Genomic DNA, 21,601 nt, shown 5'->3' with positions numbered 1-21,601 from the left:
GTTTGAAGGTAGGCCTTGAAATACATCCACAGGTACACCTCCAATTGACTCAGATGATGTCAATTAGCCTATCAGAATCTTCTAAAGCCATCATCATCACCAACATAATTTTCTGGAATTTTCCAAGCTGTCACAGTCATCTTCTTGTATGTAAACTTCTAACCCACTGGAATTGTGTTACAGTGAACTATAAGTGAAATAATCTGTCTGTAATCAATTGTTGGAAAAATGACTTGTGTCATGCACAAAGTAGATGTCCTAACCGACTTGCCGAAGCTATAGTTTGTTAATAACAAGAAATTTGTGGAGTGTTTGAAAAACAAGTTTTAATGAAGTGTATGTAAGTTTTAACCTAAGTGTATGTAAAATTCAGACTAAAAACTGTGTATATATATATATATATATATATATATATATATATATATATATATATATATGTGTTTATGGTCACTTAGTAACGTCCTTCATTGTCTTATAGAATATCTACAAAGGTGTACAGAGGCCCATTATCAGCAACCATCACTCTTGTGTTCCAATGACACGGTGTGTTAGCTAATCCAAGTTTAGAATTTTGAAACGCTAATTGATCGTTAGAAAACCCTTTTGCGATTATGTTTGCACAGCTGAAAACTGTTGTTCTGATTAAGAAGCAATAAAACTGTCCTTTAGATTAGTTGAGTATCAAATCAAATTTATTTATATAGCCCTTCGTACATCAGCTGATATCTCAAAGTGCTGTACAGAAACCCAGCCTAAAACTTAACAGCAAGCAATGCAGGTGTAGAAGCATGGTGACTAGGAAAACTCCCTAGAAAGGCCAAAACCTAGGAAGAAACCTAGAGAGGAACCAGGCTATGAGGGGTGGCCAGTCCTCTCCTGGCTGTGCCGGGTGGAGATTATAACAGAACATGGCCAAGATGTTCAAATTTTCATAAATGACCAGCATGGTCAAATAATAATAATCACAGTAGTTGTCGAAGAGGGTGCAGCAAGTCAGCACCTCAGGAGTAAATGTCAGTTGGCTTTTCATAGCTTTCATTAAGAGTATCTCTACCACTCCTGCTGTCTCTAGAGAGTTGAAAACAGCATGTCTTGGACAGGTAGCACATCCGGTGAACAGGTCAGGATTCAATAGCCGCAGGCAGAACAGTTGAACCTTGAGCAGCAGCACGGCCAGGTGGACTGGGGACAGCAAGGAGTCATCATGCCAGGTAGTCCTGGGGCATGGTCCTACGGCTCAGGTCCTCAGAGAGAGAGAAAGAAAGAGAGAATTAGAGAGAGCATACTTAAATTCACACAGGACACCGGATAGGACAGGAGAAGTACTCCAGATATAACAAACTGACCCTAGCCCCCCGACACATAAACTACTGCAGCATAAATACTGGAGGCTGAGACAGGAGGGGTCAGGAGACACTGTGGCCCCATCCAATGACACCCCCGGACAGGGCCAAACAGGAAGGATATAACCCCACCCACTTCGCCAAAGCACAGCCCCCATACCACTAGAGGGATATCTTCAACCAACAACTTACCATCCTGAGAAAAGGCCGAGTATAGCCCAAAAAGATCTCCGCCACAGCACAACCCAAGGGGTGGCGCCAACCCAGACAGGAAGATCACATCAGTGACTCAACCCACTCAAGTGACGCACCCCTCCTAGGGACGGTATGAAAGAGCCCTAGTAAGCCAGTGACTCAGCCCCTGTAATAGGGTTAGAGGCAGAGAATCCCAGTGTAGAGAGAGGAACCGGCCAGGCAGAGACAGCAAGGGTGGTTCGTTGTTCCAGAGCCTTTCCGTTCACCTTCACACTCTTGGGCCAGGCTACACTCAATTATATGACCCACTGATAAGATGAGTCTTCACTAAAGACTTAAAGGTTGAGACCGAGTTTGCGTCTCTCACATGGGCAGACCATTCCATAAAAATGGAGCTCTATAGGAGAAAGCCCTGCCTCCAGCTGTTTGCTTAGAAAGAGGAGTCCGTAATTTGCTTTCTAATAATCATGATCTTTTCCTCAAAGAAGTTCATGAATTTGTTATTGCTGAAGTGAAAGCCATCCTCACTTGGGGAATGCTGCTTTTTAGTTAGCTTTGCGACAGTATCAAAATAAATTTCCGATTGTTCTTATTTTCCTCAATTAAGTTGGAAAAATAGGATGATCGAGCAGCAGTAAGGGCTCTTCGATACTGCACGGTACTGTCTTTCCAAGCTAGTCGGAAGACTTCCAGTTTGGTGTGGCGCCATTTCCGTTCCAATTTTCTGGAAGCTTGCTTCAGAGCTCTGGTATTTTCTGTATAACAGGGAGCTAGTTTCTTATGAGAAATGTTTTTAGTTTTTAGGGGTGCAACTGCATCTAGGGTATTGCGCAAGGTTAAATTGAGTTCCTCAGTTAGGTGGTTAACAGTTTTTTGTGTTCTGACGTCCTTGGGTAGGCAGAGGGAGTCTGGAAGGGCATCAAGGAATCTTTGTGTTGTCTGTGAATTTATGGCACGACTTTTGATGCTCCTTGGCTGGGGTCTGATCAGATTACTTGTTGCAATTGCAAACGTAATAAAATAGTGGTCCGATAGTCCAGGATTATGAGGAAAAACATTAAGATCCACAACATTTATTCCAAGGGATAAAAACTAGGTCCAGAGTATGACTGTGACAGTGAGTAGGTCCAGAGACATGTTGGACAAAACACACTGAGTCGATGATGGCTCCAAAAGCTTTTTGGAGTGGGTCTGTGGACTCTTCCATGTGAATATTAAAGTCACCAAAAATTAGAATATTATCTGATATGACTACAAGGTCCGATAGGAAATCAGTTAACTCGATGAGGAACGCTGTATATGGCCCAGGAGGCCTGTAAACAGTAGCTATACAAAGTGATTGGCTGCATAGATTTCATGACTAGAAGCTCAAACGATGAAAACATCTTTTTTTTTGTAAATTGAAATTTGCTATCGTAAATATTAGCAACACCTCCGCCTTTGCGGGATGCACGGGGGATATGGTCACTAGTGTAGCCAGGAGGGAGGCCTCATTTAACACAGTAAATTCATCAGGCTTAAGCCATGTTTCAGTCAGGCCAATCACATCAAGATTATGATCAGTGATTAGTTCATTGACTATAACTGCCTTGGAAGTGAGGGATCTAACATTAAGTAGCCCTATTTTGAGATGTGAGGAATCACAATCTCTTTCAATAATGGCAGGAATGGAGGAGGTCTTTATTCTAGTGAGATTGCTAAGGCGAACACCGCCATGTTTAGTTTTGCCCAACTTAGGTCGAGGCACAGACACGGTCTCAATGGGGATAGCTGAGCTGACTACACTGACTGTGCTAGTGGCAGACTACACAAAGCTGGCAGGCTGGCTAACAGCCTGCTGCCTGGCCTGGACCCTATTTCATTGTGTAGCTAAAGGTGTTTAGAGCCCTGTCTATGTTGGTAGATAAGATGAGAGCACCCCTCCAGCTAGCACGGAGTCTGTCACTCCTCAGCAGGTCAGGCTTGGTCCTGTTTGTGGGTGAGTCCCAGAAAGAGGGCCAATTATCTTCAAATTCTATCTTTTGGGAGGGGCAGAAAACAGTTTTCAACCAGCGATTGAGTTGTGAGACTCTGCTGTAGAGCTCATTACTCTCCCTAACTGGGAGGGGGCCAGAGACAATTACTCGATGCCGACACATCTTTCTAGCTGATTTACACGCTGAAGCTATGTTGTGCTTGGTGACCTCTGACTGTTTCATCCTAACATTGTTGGGGCCGATGTGGATAACAATATCTCTATACTCTCTACACTCGTCAGTTTTAGCTTTAGCCAGCACCATTTTCAGATTAGCCTTAACGTCGGTAGCCCTGCAAACTGGTAAACTGTGTATGATCGCTGGATGATTCGTTTTAAATCTAATATTTTATTTATTTATTTATTTTATTTCACCTTTATTTAACCAGGTAGGCAAGTTGAGAACAAGTTCTCATTTACAATTGCGACCTGGCCAAGATAAAGCAAAGCAGTTCGACACATACAACGACACAGAGTTACACATGGAGCAAAACAAACATACAGTCAATAATACAGTATAAACAAGTCTATATCCGATGTGAGCAAATGAGGTGAGATAAGGGAGGTAAAGGCAAAAAAAGGCCATGGTGGCAAAGTAAATACAATATAGCAAGTAAAACACTGGAATGGTAGATTTGCAATGGAAGAATGTGCAAAGTAGAAATAAAAATAATGGGGTGCAAAGGAGCAAAATAAATAAATAAATTAAATACAGTAGGGAAAGAGGTAGTTGTTTGGGCTAAAATATAGGTGGGCTATGTACAGGTGCAGTAATCTGTGAGCTGCTCTGACAGTTGGTGCTTAAAGCTAGTGAGGGAGATAAGTGTTTCCAGTTTCAGTGCTTTTTGTAGTTCGTTCCATTCATTGGCAGCAGAGAACTGGAAGGAGAGGCAGCCAAAGAAAGAAATGGGGGTGACTAGAGAGATATTCCTGCTGGAGCGTGTGCTACAGGTGGGAGATGCTATGGTGACCAGCGAGTTGAGATAAGGGGGGACTTTACCTAGCAGGGTCTTGTAGATGACATGGAGCCAGTGGGTTTGGCGACGAGTATGAAGCGAGGGCCAGCCAACGAGAGCGTACAGGTCGCAATGGTGGGTAGTATATAGGGCTTTGGTGACAAAACGGATTGCACTGTGATAGACTGCATCCAATTTGTTGAGTAGGGTATTGGAGGCTGTTTTGTAAATGACATCGCCAAAGTCGAGGATTGGTAGGATGGTCAGTTTTACAAGGGTATGTTTGACAGCATGAGTGAAGGATGCTTTGTTGCGAAATAGGAAGCCAATTCTAGATTTAACTTTGGATTGGAGATATTTGATATGGGTCTGGAAGGAGCGTTTACAGTCTAACCAGACACCTAAGTATTTGTAGTTGTCCACGTATTCTAAATCAGAGCCGTCCAGAGTAGTGATGTTGGACAGGCAAATAGGTTGAGCATTCCTACAGCATTCCCCTCCAGAAGCCATGAGAAAGTTGTCCGGCTGCGGGGACCGTGCGAGTGGATTTATACTACTATCTGTACTTACTGGTGGCACAGACGCTGTTTCATCCTTTCCTACACTGAAATTACCCTTGCCCAACGATTGTGTCTGAAGCTGGGCTTGCAGCACAGCTATCCTCGCCGTAAGGCGATCGTTCTCCTGTATATTATGAGTACAGCGACTGCAATTAGAAGGCATCATGGTAATGTTACTACTTAGCTTCGGCTGGTGGAGGTCCTGACGAACCATGTCCGGATAAAGCGTTCGGAGTGAAAAAGTTGAATGAAAAAAAGTTGAGTGAGGGAAAAACTAAAAATATAAACGGTAATTAAAAACCGTAAAGTTGTCAGGTAGCGAAGTAAGGTTGGCAACAAAATGCACAGCAACACGTAAACAAGTCTGCAAGTTGTGACCGGAAATGCTCAAGAATAGACCGGAAAAAACATCCCTCTCCTATCAAATAGAGTTTCTGGAGCATCAGCATTTGTGGGTTCGATTACAGACTCAAAATGTCCAGAAACAAATACCTTTCTTCTGAAACTCATCAGTCTATTCTTGTTCTGAGAAATGAAGGCTATTCCATGCGAGATATTGCTAAGAAACTGAAGATCTGCCACAACTCTGTGTACTACTCCCTTCACAGTACAGCGCAAACTGGCTCTAACCAGAATAGAAAGAGTAGTGGGAGGACCCGGTGCACAACTGATCAAGAGGACAAGTACATTAGAGTGTCTAGTTTGAGAAACAGACACCTCACAAGCCCTCAACTGGCCGCTTTCTTATATAGTATCCGCAAAACACCAGTCTCAATCAACATCAACAGTGAAGAGGCAACTCCAGGATGCTAGCCTTCTAGGCAGTTCCTCTGTCCAGTGTCTGTGTTATTCTGTCCATCTTAATCTTTTATTTTTATTATAATTGTATTTTTATTTATTTATTATTATTTTATTTATTCATCAGGGTCTGCATCCCACTCCAACCTAACAGCTAAATCATATTAGAAAAATTGTTGGAGGAATAAATGTGCGTTTAAAAAACTCTTTAAGTGGACAGAATTGGATCCATACAAGAGTCTAGTTATATTTAAACTGCCCTTTATAAACATTTATTAACAGGCTCCAGATTGTTCTTTACCTCTGTCAAATGTGATAGTATGATCATATGGAACGGTACTAGGGTATATTGTTTGTGTGTGTCTGTGTCTGTGTGTGTTTGTGTGTGTGTGTGAATCTCCCTTGGTTCTTGGCCTAGCTTGATGTTTATAACTCACGTACATGTGCTTACACTTCAAAGCTTTCAGGTGCCTTTATACCAAATGAGTTCAGTCCTATTGATTTAAATTCATATGCAACTAAAGATCTGTAGTCTCATTAAAATATGCCATTTCCATCCTGATAAAGGGCTGGTCTTGATCTCTGATACACCTTTACCAGTCTGATACAACTTGACCAGTCTGATACAACTTGACCAGTCTGATACACCTTTACCAGTCTGATACACATTTACCAGTCTGATACACCTTTACCAGTCTGATACAACTTGACCAGTCTGATACACCTTTACCAGTCTGATACAACTTGACCAGTCTGATACAACTTGACCAGTCTGATACACCTTGACCAGTCTGATACAACTTGACCAGTCTGATACAACTTTACCAGTCTGATACAACTTGACCAGTCTGATACACCTTTACCAGTCTGATACAACTTGACCAGTCTGATACACCTTGACCAGTCTGATACACCTTGACCAGTCTGATACACCTTGACCAGTCTGATACAACTTGACCAGTCTGATACAACTTGACCAGTCAGTCTGATACAACTTGACCAGTCTGATACAACTTGACCAGTCTGATACACCTTGACCAGTCTGATACAACTTGACCAGTCTGATACAACTTTACCAGTCTGATACAACTTGACCAGTCTGATACAACTTGACCAGTCTGATACAACTTGACCAGTCTGATACAACTTGACCAGTCTGATACACCTTGACCAGTCTGATACACCTTGACCAGTCTGATACAACTTGACCAGTCTGATACAACTTGACCAGTCTGATACACCTTTACCAGTCTGATACAACTTGACCAGTCTGATACAACTTGACCAGTCTGATACAACTTGACCAGTCTGATACAACTTGACCAGTCTGATACACCTTTACCAGTCTGATACACCTTTACCAGTCTGATACACCTTTACCAGTCTGATACAACTTGACCAGTCTGATACACCTTTACCAGTCTGATACAACTTTACCAGTCTGATACACCTTTACCAGTCTGATACAACTTTACCAGTCTGATACAACTTGACCAGTCTGATACAACTTGACCAGTCTGATACACCTTTACCAGTCTGATACAACTTGACCAGTCTGATACAACTTGACCAGTCTGATACACCTTGACCAGTCTGATACAACTTTACCAGTCTGATACAACTTTACCAGTCTGACACAACTTTACCAGTCTGACACAACTTTACCAGTCTGATACAACTTTACCAGTCTGATACAACTTGACCAGTCTGATACAACTTGACCAGTCTGATACAACTTGACCAGTCTGATACAACTTTACCAGTCTGATACACCTTTACCAGTCTGATACAACTTTACCAGTCTGATACACCTTTACCAGTCTGATACAACTTTACCAGTCTGATACAACTTTACCAGTCTGATACAACTTGACCAGTCTGATACACCTTTACCAGTCTGATACAACTTTACCAGTCTGATACAACTTGACCAGTCTGATACAACTTTACCAGTCTGATACACCTTTACCAGTCTGATACAACTTGACCAGTCTGTTACAACTTTACCAGTCTGATACACCTTTACCAGTCTGATACAACTTGACCAGTCTGTTACAACTTTACCAGTCTGATACAACTTGACCAGTCTGATACAACTTGACCAGTCTGTTACAACTTGACCAGTCTGATACAACTTTACCAGTCTGATACAACTTGACCAGTCTGATACAACTTGACCAGTCTGATACACCTTTACCAGTCTGATACAACTTGACCAGTCTGATACAACTTGACCAGTCTGATACAACTTGACCAGTCTGATACACCTTGACCAGTCTGATACACCTTGACCAGTCTGATACAACTTGACCAGTCTGATACAACTTTACCAGTCTGATACAACTTGACCAGTCTGATACAACTTGACCAGTCAGTCTGATACAACTTTACCAGTCTGATACAACTTGACCAGTCTGATACAACTTGACCAGTCTGATACAACTTTACCAGTCTGATACACCTTTACCAGTCTGATACAACTTGACCAGTCTGTTACAACTTTACCAGTCTGATACACCTTTACCAGTCTGATACAACTTGACCAGTCTGTTACAACTTTACCAGTCTGATACAACTTGACCAGTCTGATACAACTTGACCAGTCTGTTACAACTTGACCAGTCAGTCTGATACAACTTGACCAGTCAGTCTGATACACCTTTACCAGTCTGATACACCTTTACCAGTCTGATACAACTTGACCAGTCTGATACAACTTGACCAGTCTGATACAACTTGACCAGTCTGATACAACTTGACCAGTCTGTTACAACTTGACCAGTCTGATACAACTTGACCAGTCTGTTACAACTTGACCAGTCTGATACAACTTGACCAGTCTGTTACAACTTGACCAGTCAGATACAACTTGACCAGTCTGATACAACTTGACCAGTCTGATACAACTTGACCAGTCTGATACAACTTGACCAGTCTGTTACAACTTGACCAGTCTGATACAACTTGACCAGTCTGTTACAACTTGACCAGTCAGTCTGATACAACTTGACCAGTCAGTCTGATACACCTTTACCAGTCTGATACACCTTTACCAGTCTGATACAACTTGACCAGTCTGATACAACTTGACCAGTCTGATACAACTTGACCAGTCTGATACAACTTGACCAGTCTGTTACAACTTGACCAGTCAGTCTGATACAACTTGACCAGTCAGTCTGATACACCTTTACCAGTCTGATACAACTTGACCAGTCTGATACAACTTGACCAGTCTGATACAACTTTACCAGTCTGATACAACTTTACCAGTCTGATACAACTTGACCAGTCTGATACACCTTTACCAGTCTGATACAACTTTACCAGTCTGATACAACTTGACCAGTCTGATACAACTTGACCAGTCTGATACAACTTGACCAGTCTGATACAACTTTACCAGTCTGATACAACTTGACCAGTCTGATACAACTTGACCAGTCAGATACAACTTGACCAGTCTGATACAACTTGACCAGTCTGATACAACTTGACCAGTCTGATACAACTTGACCAGTCAGATACAACTTGACCAGTCTGATACAACTTTACCAGTCTGACACACCTTTACCAATCTGTTACAACTTTACCAGTCAGTCTGATACAACTTGACCAGTCTGTTACAACTTTACCAGTCTGATACAACTTGACCAGTCTGATACAACTTGACCAGTCTGATACAACTTGACCAGTCTGATACAACTTGACCAGTCTGATACAACTTGACCAGTCTGATACAACTTGACCAGTCTGATACAACTTGACCAGTCTGATACAGCTTGACCAGTCTGATACAACTTGACCAGTCTGATACAACTTGACCAGTCTGATACAACTTTACCAGTCTGATACAACTTGACCAGTCTGATACAACTTGACCAGTCTGATACAACTTGACCAGTCTGATACAACTTGACCAGTCTGATACAACTTGACCAGTCTGATACACCTTGACCAGTCTGATACAACTTTACCAGTCAGTCTGATACAACTTGACCAGTCTGATACAACTTGACCAGTCTGATACACCTTTACCAGTCTGATACAACTTTACCAGTCTGATACAACTTTACCAGTCTGATACAACTTTTACCAGTCAGTCTGATACAACTTGACCAGTCTGACACAACTTTACCAGTCTGATACAACTTGACCAGTCTGATACAACTTGACCAGTCAGTCTGATACAACTTTACCAGTCAGTCTGATACAACTTTACCAGTCAGTCTGATACAACTTTACCAGTCAGTCTGATACAATTTTACCAGTCAGTCTGATACAACTTGACCAGTCAGATACAACTTGACCAGTCAGATACAACTTTACCAGTCAGATACAACTTGATCAGTCTGATACACCTTTACCAGTCTGATACAACTTGACCAGTCTGATACAACTTGACCAGTCTGATACAACTTGACCAGTCTGATACAATTTTAACAGTCAGTCTAATTCAACTTTACCAGTCTGATACACCTTTACCAGTCTGTTACAACTTTACCAGTCTGATACAACTTTACCAGTCTGATACAACTTTACCAGTCTGATACAACCTTACCAGTCAGTCTGATACAACTTGACCAGTCAGATACAACTTGACCAGTCTGATACAACTTTACCAGTCTGATACAACCTTACCAGTCAGTCTGATACAACTTGACCAGTCAGATACAACTTGACCAGTCTGATACAACTTGACCAGTCTGATACAACTTGACCAGTCAGATACAACTTGACCAGTCTGATACACCTTTACCAGTCAGTCTGATACAACTTGACCAGTCAGATACAACTTGACCAGTCTGATACAACTTGACCAGTCTGATACAACTTTACCAGTCTGATACAACTTGACCAGTCTGATACAACTTTTACTAGTCAGTCAGATACAACTTGACCAGTCTGATACAACTTGACCAGTCTGATACAACTTGACCAGTCAGTCTGATACAACTTTACCAGTCTGATACAACTTGACCAGTCTGATACAACTTTTACTAGTCAGTCAGATACAACTTTGTCAGTCTGATACAACTTTGCCAGTCTGATACAACTTAGAAAGAAGACCCTGTGGTATCCAAGAAAATGTTTGATCACATTGATGGAAGAAAATACATGTAAATTAGGATTAAGGTCTTGTTTGTGTTAGTATAAACATATGTGCGCATATGTATGTCAAATCAAATTGTTTCGGTCACATGCAGATGTCATTGCGGGTTGTAGCAAAAATGCTTGTGTTCCTAGCTCCATCAGTGCAGTAGTTTCTAACAAGTCACAATAATAAACACAAATCTAAAAGTAAAAGAACGGAATTAGAAAATATAGAAGTATTAGGAGGAGCAATGTCGGAGTAGCATTGACTAGAATACAGTAGAATAGAGTATATACTGTACATATGAAATGAGTAAATCAGTACGTAAACATTACCCCCCCATTCTTCTAACTAGTGACTAGTGTTCCATTATTAAAGTGACCAGTGTTCCATTATTAAAGTGACCAGTGATTCCATGTCTATGTACATGGGGTAGCAGCCTCTAAGGTGCAGGGTTGAGTAGCCGGGTGTTAGCCGGATAGTGATGGCTGTTTATCAGTCTGATGCCATTGAGATAGAAGCAGTTTTTCAGTCTCTCGGCCCCAGCTTTGATGCACCTGTACTGACCTCGCCTTCTGGATGATAACGGGGTGAACAGGCCGTGGCTCGGGTGGTTGATATCCTTGATGATCTTTTCTGCCTTCCTGTGACATCGGGTGCTGTAGGTGGTGCAGTTGCCATACCAGGCGGTGATACAGCCCGACAGGACGCTCTCAATTGTGCATCTGTAAAAGTTTCTGAGGGACTTCGGTGCCAAGATGAATTTATTCAGCCTCCTGAGGCTCTGTTGTGCCTTCTTCACCACGCTATCTGTGTGGGTGGACCACATCAGATTGTCAGTGAGGTGTACGCCGAGGAACTGGAATATTTACACCTTCTCCGCTGCGGTTCCGTTGACGTGGGGCTCCCTCTGCTTTTCCTGAAGTCCACGATCAGCTCCTTCATTGTGTTGACGTCGAGAGAGAGGTCATTTTCATGGCACCACTCTGCCAGGGCCCTCACCTCCTCCTATGTGTACTGTATGTACTGTAAATTCTGTCTTGTTTTCTTAGGGTTTGGAAACTAGCCAGTTGCTGAAATTAGGTACAGTAGGATGGTTGTATCCACTAACAATGCACTAATCTGGCACTATTAACCTCCAGGAAGAGGGATGTCATGGCACATGCTGGAATCCCTTTTTCACGGGTTGTAGGGTCTTTGAGATGGACAAACAAATACCCCTTCAATTAAACCACTTCTGAGAGCCGTTCATTATTTTATATCAGGAATCCCCCATTTTTCTAAACCAGGAATCCCCCCCCCCATTCTTCTAAACCAGGAATCCCCCCCCCCCCATTCTTCTAAACCAGGAATCCTCTGCCCCCCCCATTCTTCTAAACCAGGAATCCTCTGCCCCCCCCATTCTTCTAAACCAGAAATCTCCCCCCCCCATTCTTCTAAACCAGGAATCCTCTCTCCCCCCATTCTTCTAAACCAGTAATCCTCTGCCCCCCCCCCATTCTTCTAAACCAGGAATCCTGCCATTCTTCTAAACCAGAATCCCCCCAAGGAAGACCCCCCCCATTCTTCTAAACTAGGAAATTCTTCTAAACCAGGATCCCCCCATTCTTCTAAATGGAAGAATCCCCCCCCCATTCTTATAAACTAGGAGCCCCCCATTCTTATAAACCAGGATTCCCCCCCATTCTGTTTAGGAATCCCCCCCCATTCTTCTAAATTAGGAACCCCCCATTCTTCTAAACCAGGAATCCCCCCATTCTTCTAAACATGCAGAATCCCCCCATTCTTCTAAACTAGGAACCCCCCATTCTTCTAAACCAGGAATCCTCTCCCCCCCAAATCTCCCCTCCATGGTGCATAGAGATGGTATTTTCCCACTCAGCCTTCTCCACCCCCTCCCCCCTCTCAGTGGCTCAGGGATCTGTCTGGGAGAAATGAAGAGGCTTTTGTTTGATTCTGGTGTCTGATGATTTATTGACTGCTTCAAAGACCAGTCCACCTGCCATCACTTTAATCATCTATGACCCTGGTGGAAGCAGGGACTCTGTGTATTTGTGTGTGTGTGTGGGGGGATGTGTATATATGTGTGTATTTGTGTGTGTGTGTGGGGATGTGTATATATGTGTGTATTTGTTGTGTGTGTGTGGGGGGGGGATGTGTTTATATGTGGATGTGTGTGTGGGGGGATATTTGTGTGTGTATTGTGTGTGTGTGTGGGGGGGGATAGAAGCATGTGTGTTGTTGTGTGGGTGTGGGGATTTTTATATATGTGTGTATTTGTGTGTGTGTGTGTGTGGGGGGATGTGTATATATGTGTGTATTTGTGTGTGTGTGGGTGTGGGGATGTGTATATATGTGTGTATTTTTGTGTGGGTGTCCTGTATATATGTGTGTATTTTGTGTGTGTGTGTGGGGGGGATGTATATATGTGTGTATTTGTGTGTGTGTGTGGGGATGTGTATATATGTGTGTATTTGTGTGTGTGTGTGGGGGGGGGGGATGTGTTTATATGTGTGTATTTGTGTGTGTGTGTGGGGGGATGCTGTGTTGTGTGTGTGGGGATGTGTATGTGTGTGTGTGTGTGGGGGTGGACCACATATATATGTGTGTATGTGTGTGTGTGTGTGGGTGTGGGGATTTTTATATATGTGTGTATTTGTGTGTGTGTGTGTGTTGTGTGTGGGGGGATGTGTATATATGTGTGTATTTGTGTGTGTGTGGGTGTGGGGATGTGTATATATGTGTGTATTTTTGTGTGTGTGTGGGGATGTGTATATATGTGTGTATTTGTGTGTGTGGGTGTGGGTGTGGGGATGTGTATATATGTGGTGTAATTTTGTGCCTGCGTGCGGTTGCTGTCATTTTCAACATCCACACCAAGAGCCTGAGCCCTGCGTGTGAGCTGTGCTTAATATCTCTTTAATCTCTACTCTACATTTAACATTAATATCTCTTTAATCTCTATTCTACATCTAACATTAATATCTCTTTAATCTCTATTCTACATCTAACATTAATATCTCTAATCTCTATTCTACATCTAAAATTAACATCTCTTTAATCTCTATTCTACATATAAGATTAATATCTCTTTAATCTCTATTCTACATCTAACAATAATATCTCTTTAATCTCTATTCTACATTTAACATGAATGTCTCTTTAATCTCTATTCTACATCTAACATTAATATCTCTTTAATCTCTATTCTACATCTAAGATTAACATCTCTTTAATCTCTATTCTACATCTAAGATTAATATCTCTTGAATCTCTATTCTAAATCTAACATTAATATCTCTTGAATCTCTATTCTAAATCTAACATTAATATCTCTTTAATCTCTATTCTACATCTAACATTAATATCTCTTTAATCTCTATTCTACATCTAACATTAATATCTCTTTAATCTCTATTCTACATCTAACATTAATATCTCTTTAATCTCTATTCTACATCTAACATTAATATCTCTTTAATCTCTATTCTACATCTAACATTAATATCTCTTTAATCTCTATTCTACATCTAAAATTAACATCTCTTTAATCTCTATTCTACATCTAAGATTAATATCTCTTTAATCTCTATTCTACATCTAACAATAATATCTCTTTAATCTCTATTCTACATTTAACATGAATGTCTCTTTAATCTCTATTCTACATCTAACATTAATATCTCTTTAATCTCTATTCTACATCTAAGATTAACATCTCTTTAATCTCTATTCTACATCTAAGATTAACATCTCTTTAATCTCTATTCTACATCTAAGATTAATATCTCTTGAATCTCTATTCTAAATCTAACATTAATATCTCTTGAATCTCTATTCTAAATCTAACATTAATATCTCTTTAATCTCTATTCTACATCTAACATTAATATCTCTTTAATCTCTATTCTACATCTAAGATTAACATCTCTTTAATCTCTATTCTACATCTAAGATTAATATCTCTTGAATCTCTATTCTAAATCTAACATTAATATCTCTTGAATCTCTATTCTAAATCTAACATTAACAGCTCTTTAATCTCTATTCTACATCTAACATTAACATCTCTTTAATCTCTATTCTACATCTAAGATTAATATCTCTTGAATCTCTATTCTAAATCTAACATTAATATCTCTTGAATCTCTATTCTAAATCTAACATTAATATCTCTTTAATCTCTATTCTACATCTAACATGAATGTCTCTTTAATCTCTATTCTACATCTAACATTAATATCTCTTTAATCTCTATTCTACATCTAACATTAATATCTCTTTAATCTCTATTCTACATCTAACATTAATATCTCTTTAATCTCTATTCTACATCTGACATGAATGTCTCTTTAATCTCTATTCTACATCTAACATTAATATCTCTTTAATCTCTATTCTACATCTAACATTAATATCTCTTTAATCTCTATTCTACATCTAACATGAATGTCTCTTTAATCTCTATTCTACATCTAACATTAATATATCTTTAATCTCTATTCTACATCTAACATTAATATCTCTTTAATCTCTATTCTACATCTAACATTAATATCTCTTTAATCTCTATTCTACATCTAACATTAATATCTCTTTAATCTCTATTCTACATCTAACATTAATATCTCTTTAATCTCTATTCTACATCTAACATTAATATCTCTTTAATCTCTATTCTACATCTAACATTAATATCTCTTTAATCTCTATTCTACATCTAACATTAATATATCTTTAATCTACTATCCTTCAGAAAGTTTTCAGACCCCTTGACTTTTTCCACATTTTGTCAGGGTACAATCCAGCACAAAAAAATGTATTAAATAGTTTTTTTCTCCCCCTCATCAATCTATACACAGTACTCCATAATGTCAAAGCAAAACAGGTTTATAGAAATGTGAAATATCGCCTATATATTATATATTATTCAGACCCTTTACTCAGTACTTTGTTAAAGCGATTAAAGCATTGAGTCTTCTTGGGGATGGCTTGGCAGTTTCTCTCATTCTTCTCTGCAGATCCTCTCAAGCTCTGTCAGGTTGGATGGGGAGTGTTGCTGCACATCTTTTTCCAGGTCTCCAAAGATGTTTGATCGGGTTCAAGTGGCTGGGCCACTCAAAGACATTCAGAGACTTGTCCCGAAGCCATTCCTGTGTTGTCTTGGCTGTGTTGCTTAAGGTCGTTGTCCTGTTGGAAGGTGAACCTTCACCCCAGTCTGAGGTCCTGTGCTCTCTGGAGCAGGTTTTCATCAAGGATCTCTCTGTACTTTGCTCCGTTCATCTTTCCCTCGATCCTGACTAGTCTCCCAGTCCCTGCTGCTGAAATACATCCCCACAGCGTGATGCTGCCACCACCATGCTTCACCGTAGGGATGGTGCCAGGTTTCTTCCAGACCTGATGCCTGGCATTCAGGCCAATGAGTTCAATCCTGGTTTCATCAGACCAGAGAATCTTGTTTCTCATGGTCTGAGAGTCTTTAGGTGCCTTTTGGCAAAGCGGGCTGTCATGTGCCTTTTACTGAGGAGTGACATCCATCCACAGAGGAACTCTAGAGCTCTGTCAGAGTGACCATCGGGTTCTTGGTCACCTTCCTGACCAAGCCACTTCTCCCCCGATTGCTCAGTTTGGCCGGGCGGCCAGCTCTAGGAAGAGTCTTCGTAGTTCCAAACTTCTTCCATTTAAGAATGATGGAGGCCCCTGTGTTCTTGGGGTCCTTCAATGCTGCAGAAATATTTTGGTACCCTTCCCCAGATCAGTTCCTCAATCCTGTCTCGGCACTCTACAGACAATTCCTTTGACCTCATGACTTGTTTTTTGCTCTGACATGCACTGTCATCTGTCATACCTTATATAAACATGTGTGTGCCTTTCCAAATCATGTCCAATCAATTGAATTTACAACAGGTGGAATCCAATCAAGTTGTAGAAACATCTCAACGATGATTAAACAGGATGCACCTGAGCTCAGTGTTACGTAAATTAGGTATTTTAGTTTTTGATGTTTTTCGCTTTGTCATTATGGGGTATTGTGTGTAGATTACTGATGATTGTTTTTTTATGTTTTTTAATCCATTTTAGAATAAGGTTGTAACGTAACAAAAATTTGGCGATTAAAGTAAAAGGGGTATGAATAGTTTGCAATGTATCCTAGGGAGTGGGCTAAGAGGAATGCATCGACTTAGTGTTGTGTGGCACAATTTATGGATACTGTCGCTATCGCTGGCGTCGTGGAAATGACCCGGACCAAGGTGCAGCATGGTACATTTATTTTATTGATAAATGTCGCCAACAAAACTAAGAATAAGGAAAACGATCGTGAAGCTTACTTTGGCTATAATGCCACTAACAAAGACAACTACCCACAAATACAAAAGGAAAAAAAGGATGCCTAAGTATGATTGCCAATCAGAGACAACGATAGACAGCTGTCCCTGATTGAGAACCATACCCGTCCAAAACAGAGAAATAAAGAACATAGAGTTTCCCACCCGAGATGTAATCCTGAACCTCTCTCTTAATAAGACCACGGTCATCATCTTTGCAATTAGAGGAGATAGTAATATTAGATCATTTCCCAGAAATGTCCTTGTATGAAAGTCATCCCTAGAACTTATTGTCAGGTATTGATCATTTGCATAAAAATTGGAGAATTTCGAAAATCGTGCAAGTTGTAGTTTCAGGCTAATTTATGGGCTGTACTGTCAAGTAGCTAGAGGATGCTTGAAAGAAAACTCCAAGCACAGCCTAAATAAGCCAAGGCTTGAAGTCAACTTTCGCCTTTGGAGCAACAACCTGTGCACGCTCATCCTTTCTGTGTACATAAATGTATAACCCTGCCACTTAAGGGGTCCCTCAAGGCTTCGTTCTGGGGGCACTGCTATTCCCTAAAAACATGCAGCCACTTTATATGCTAATCTGAAAGTGTGCACTCAACTTTCATTTTCATGCAGATATGACACAAAGAAGGGGACAGTGCAATGTGTGTGGCAGCGACATGCTTCTGATGATAGACGGCAGACGAGGGTGAGGTCGGCATCGTGTGTGTGTGTCGTTTTCTTTGTTGACAGAGGAATACTTTTTGGGCCACACAGCTGAGCACCTGAGAGGGGGAGTTTCAGGTTGTGTTGTAAAATCAGGGTAGGGCCAGCCCAGCCAGCTGGTGGAATGGGTCCCCTGTCTCCTCTCCTGTCTCCTCTCCTGTCTCCTAGGCTAGAGGAGGCTGTAGGAGAATAAGGTGGGCATCCTGCCAGCCACAACCTCAAAGGGAGCTGTGATACACACACACACGCACGCACACCCACACACACGCACGCACACAAACACACACAAACACACACGCACGCACGCACGCACGCACACACACACACACACACACACACACACACACACACACACACACACACACACACACACACACACACACACACACACAAACAGAGCACAGCATGTTTGATGAAGGGCCATTTCTAACCTTGACTAATTACAGTTCATCAAAATTAAATCAAATCAAATCGTATTTGTCACATGCACTGAATATATACAGTGAAATGCTTACTTAATAAAAGCCCTTGACCAACAATGCTGTTTTATTTTTTATTTTTTTTAGAAATAATTAATAAGTGTTAAGTATTTACAAAAATTATCTGAAGTAACATAATTATTAAAAATAAAAATAATAAAAAATGTATACACAATACTACTGTCTCAATCTGGCACTCACAACACTACTCTATCAATCTGGCACTCACAACACTACTGTCTCAATCTGGCACTCACAACACTACTCTCTATCAATCTGGCACTCACAACACTACTCTATCAATCTGGCACTCACAACACTACTGTCTATCAATCTGGCACTCACAACACTACTGTTATCAATCTGGCACTCACAACACTACTGTCTCAATCTGGCACTCACAACACTACTCTATCAATCTGGCACTCACAACACTACTGTCTCAATCTGGCACTCACAACACTACTGTCTCAATCTGGCACTCACAACACTACTCACTCAATCTGGCACTCACAACACTACTCCCTCAATCTGGCACTCACAACACTACTCTCTCAATCTGGCACTCACAACACTACTCTATCAATCTGGCACTCACAACACTACTGTTATCAATCTGGCACTCACAACACTACTGTCTCAATCTGGGTCTCACAAGTCACCCCTGAAGAAGAAGTCTTCACACAAAGCTCGAACACACAATAATAAAGACTCATTTTTGAAGTCTGCTTATTTTATTTGCGTGACAAGTGTTCCTTTCTTTATTTGTCTTCTCTTCGTGCACCTTGGCTGGAAAGTGATGTGACAATCAGAAAAACAATTGTACCACAGATCTCGAGGTAAGACGCTGAGTGCATTTCTGTATTTCATTCAGACAAGGCCTTCTGAATTTCCATGAAAGAAACATCTCGCTATCTCTGCCTCTCCCTCCTTCTTTTCTGTCCACTGACAACATCAAACATGTCTCTCTTTCTCTGCCTCTTCCTCCCTCTCCTCTTCTGTCCACTGACAACATCAAACATGTCTCTCTTTCTCTGACTCCCTCCCTCTCCTCTTCTGTCCACTGACAACATCAAACATGTTTCTCTCTCTCTGACTCCCTCCCTCTCCTCTTCCCTCCCATGAGGACATCAAACCTATCAATTCCATTTAAATTTAAGGGCTTTATTGGCATGGGAAACATATGTTAACATTGCCAAAGCAAGTGATGTAGATAATAAACAAAAGTTAAATAATTAAACACTAACAAATGTACAGTTAACATTACAGTCACAGAAGTTCCAATAGAATAAAGACATTTCAAATGTCATAATATGTGCCAATAGTTAAAGTACCAAAGGGAAAATAAATATACATAAATATCGGTTGTATTGGTGCTACAATGGTGTTTGATCTTCACTGGTAGACCTGTTCTTGTGGCAACAGGTCACAGATCTTGCAGCTGAGAGGGCACACTGGTATTTCAACCAATAGATATGGGAGTTTATCAAAATTGGGTTTGTTTTCGAATTCTTTGTGAATGTCACGACTTCCGCCGAAGTTGGTCCCTCTCCTTGTTCAGGGGGCGTTCGGCGGGCGACGTCACCGGCTTTCTAGCCACCACCGATCCACTTTTAATTTTCCATTTGTTCTGTCTTTGTCTTATCACACCTTGCTTCACTTAGTCAATGACTTGTTTATTATTTAACCCTCTGTTCTACATGTTGTATTTGTGAGTGATTGTTGTATTGTGGTCCATATTGTGTGGTCGTGTTTATTTACGTGTTACGTTTGAATTTTTATTTTACGTCTTTTATTACTCATATCTGCTGTCCTGTGCCTGACTCGTCTCACCAGCTACACACAGACGTGGATCCGTTTAATCAAATGTGTCTCTAATATGGTCATACATTTGGCAGGAGGTTACAAAGTGCAATTCAGTTCCCACCTCATTTTGTGGGCAGTGTGCACATAGCCTGCCTTCTCTTGTGAGACAGGTCTGCCTACGTTGGCCTTTCTCAATAGCAAGGCTATGCTCACTGAGTCTGTACATACAGTACTTGTCAAAAGTTTGGACACACCTACTCATTCCAGGGTTTTTCTTTTCCTTTTACTATTTTATAATGGTGAAGACATCAAAACTATGAAATAACACATATGGAATCATGTAGTAACCAAAAAAGTGTTAAACATATCAAAATATATTTGAGATTTGAGATTCTTCAAAGTAGACACCCTTTGCTTTGATGACAGCTTTGCACACTCTTGGCATTAACAATAATTTAAGCTTTCTGCCCATATAAAGACATGTCTATGTCTTGGAAAGTTTGCTGTTAATTACAACGTCATTCTAGTCACATTAGCGCACGTTAGCAACAACCGTTCCGATTTAGGGACACCGATCCCGTAGATGTTTTTAATATTAGATATCACACACCAGGTGTTGTTGAGCTGTCGTTCTGTCCTGCCGATGCATAGAAAAATCCATCTACAATATTATCCGTGTCCTTGTTTAGCCAAGTTTTCAAGAAACAAAGGATACTACAGTTCTTCAGTTCCGTTGATAGGACAGTCTCACACGGAGCTCTTCCAGTTTATTCTCCAGTGACATTTGCCAGTTGAACTGAGGGTAAAGGCGGATTATTGCCTTATTTGCCGTAGTTTCATCAGAGTGCCCACATGTCGGTCTCTATATAGCCGTCTCTTTCTCTTCCAAGTGTCAGGGACATGTCCTGTGCCACCGACTCATTGAAGTAGAAAATATTAATTCAGATTGAGGTTAGTGTTCTGATGTTCTGAAGCTCTTTTCCAGTCATAGGAAAGTGATGGTGGAAACATGAACAAAAAAAAACCAAAAAGTTTTAAGTTCAGTTAAAAAAAAAACAAATAAAATAGGGCCTCTATACATTATAACCAAATTGTCGGGAATGTCCCATCAGCAAGCATTTCATTGGTCTACACGTGTTGTTCACGAAGCATGTGACAAATACATTTAATTTTAACTGGTTATTTGACACACAAACACACAAACACACACACACACACACACACACCAGAATCTGTTCTGCCAAAGCCTGACTCCCTACAGGTTAGTAAGGCTCAGTGTGATTGATATGACGAAGACTCCCTGACATTTAGG

Source organism: Oncorhynchus masou, chromosome 17 (genome assembly GCF_036934945.1).
Source record: "Oncorhynchus masou masou isolate Uvic2021 chromosome 17, UVic_Omas_1.1, whole genome shotgun sequence".
Lineage (NCBI taxonomy): Eukaryota > Metazoa > Chordata > Actinopteri > Salmoniformes > Salmonidae > Oncorhynchus > Oncorhynchus masou.
This window is presented reverse-complemented; position numbering follows the sequence as displayed.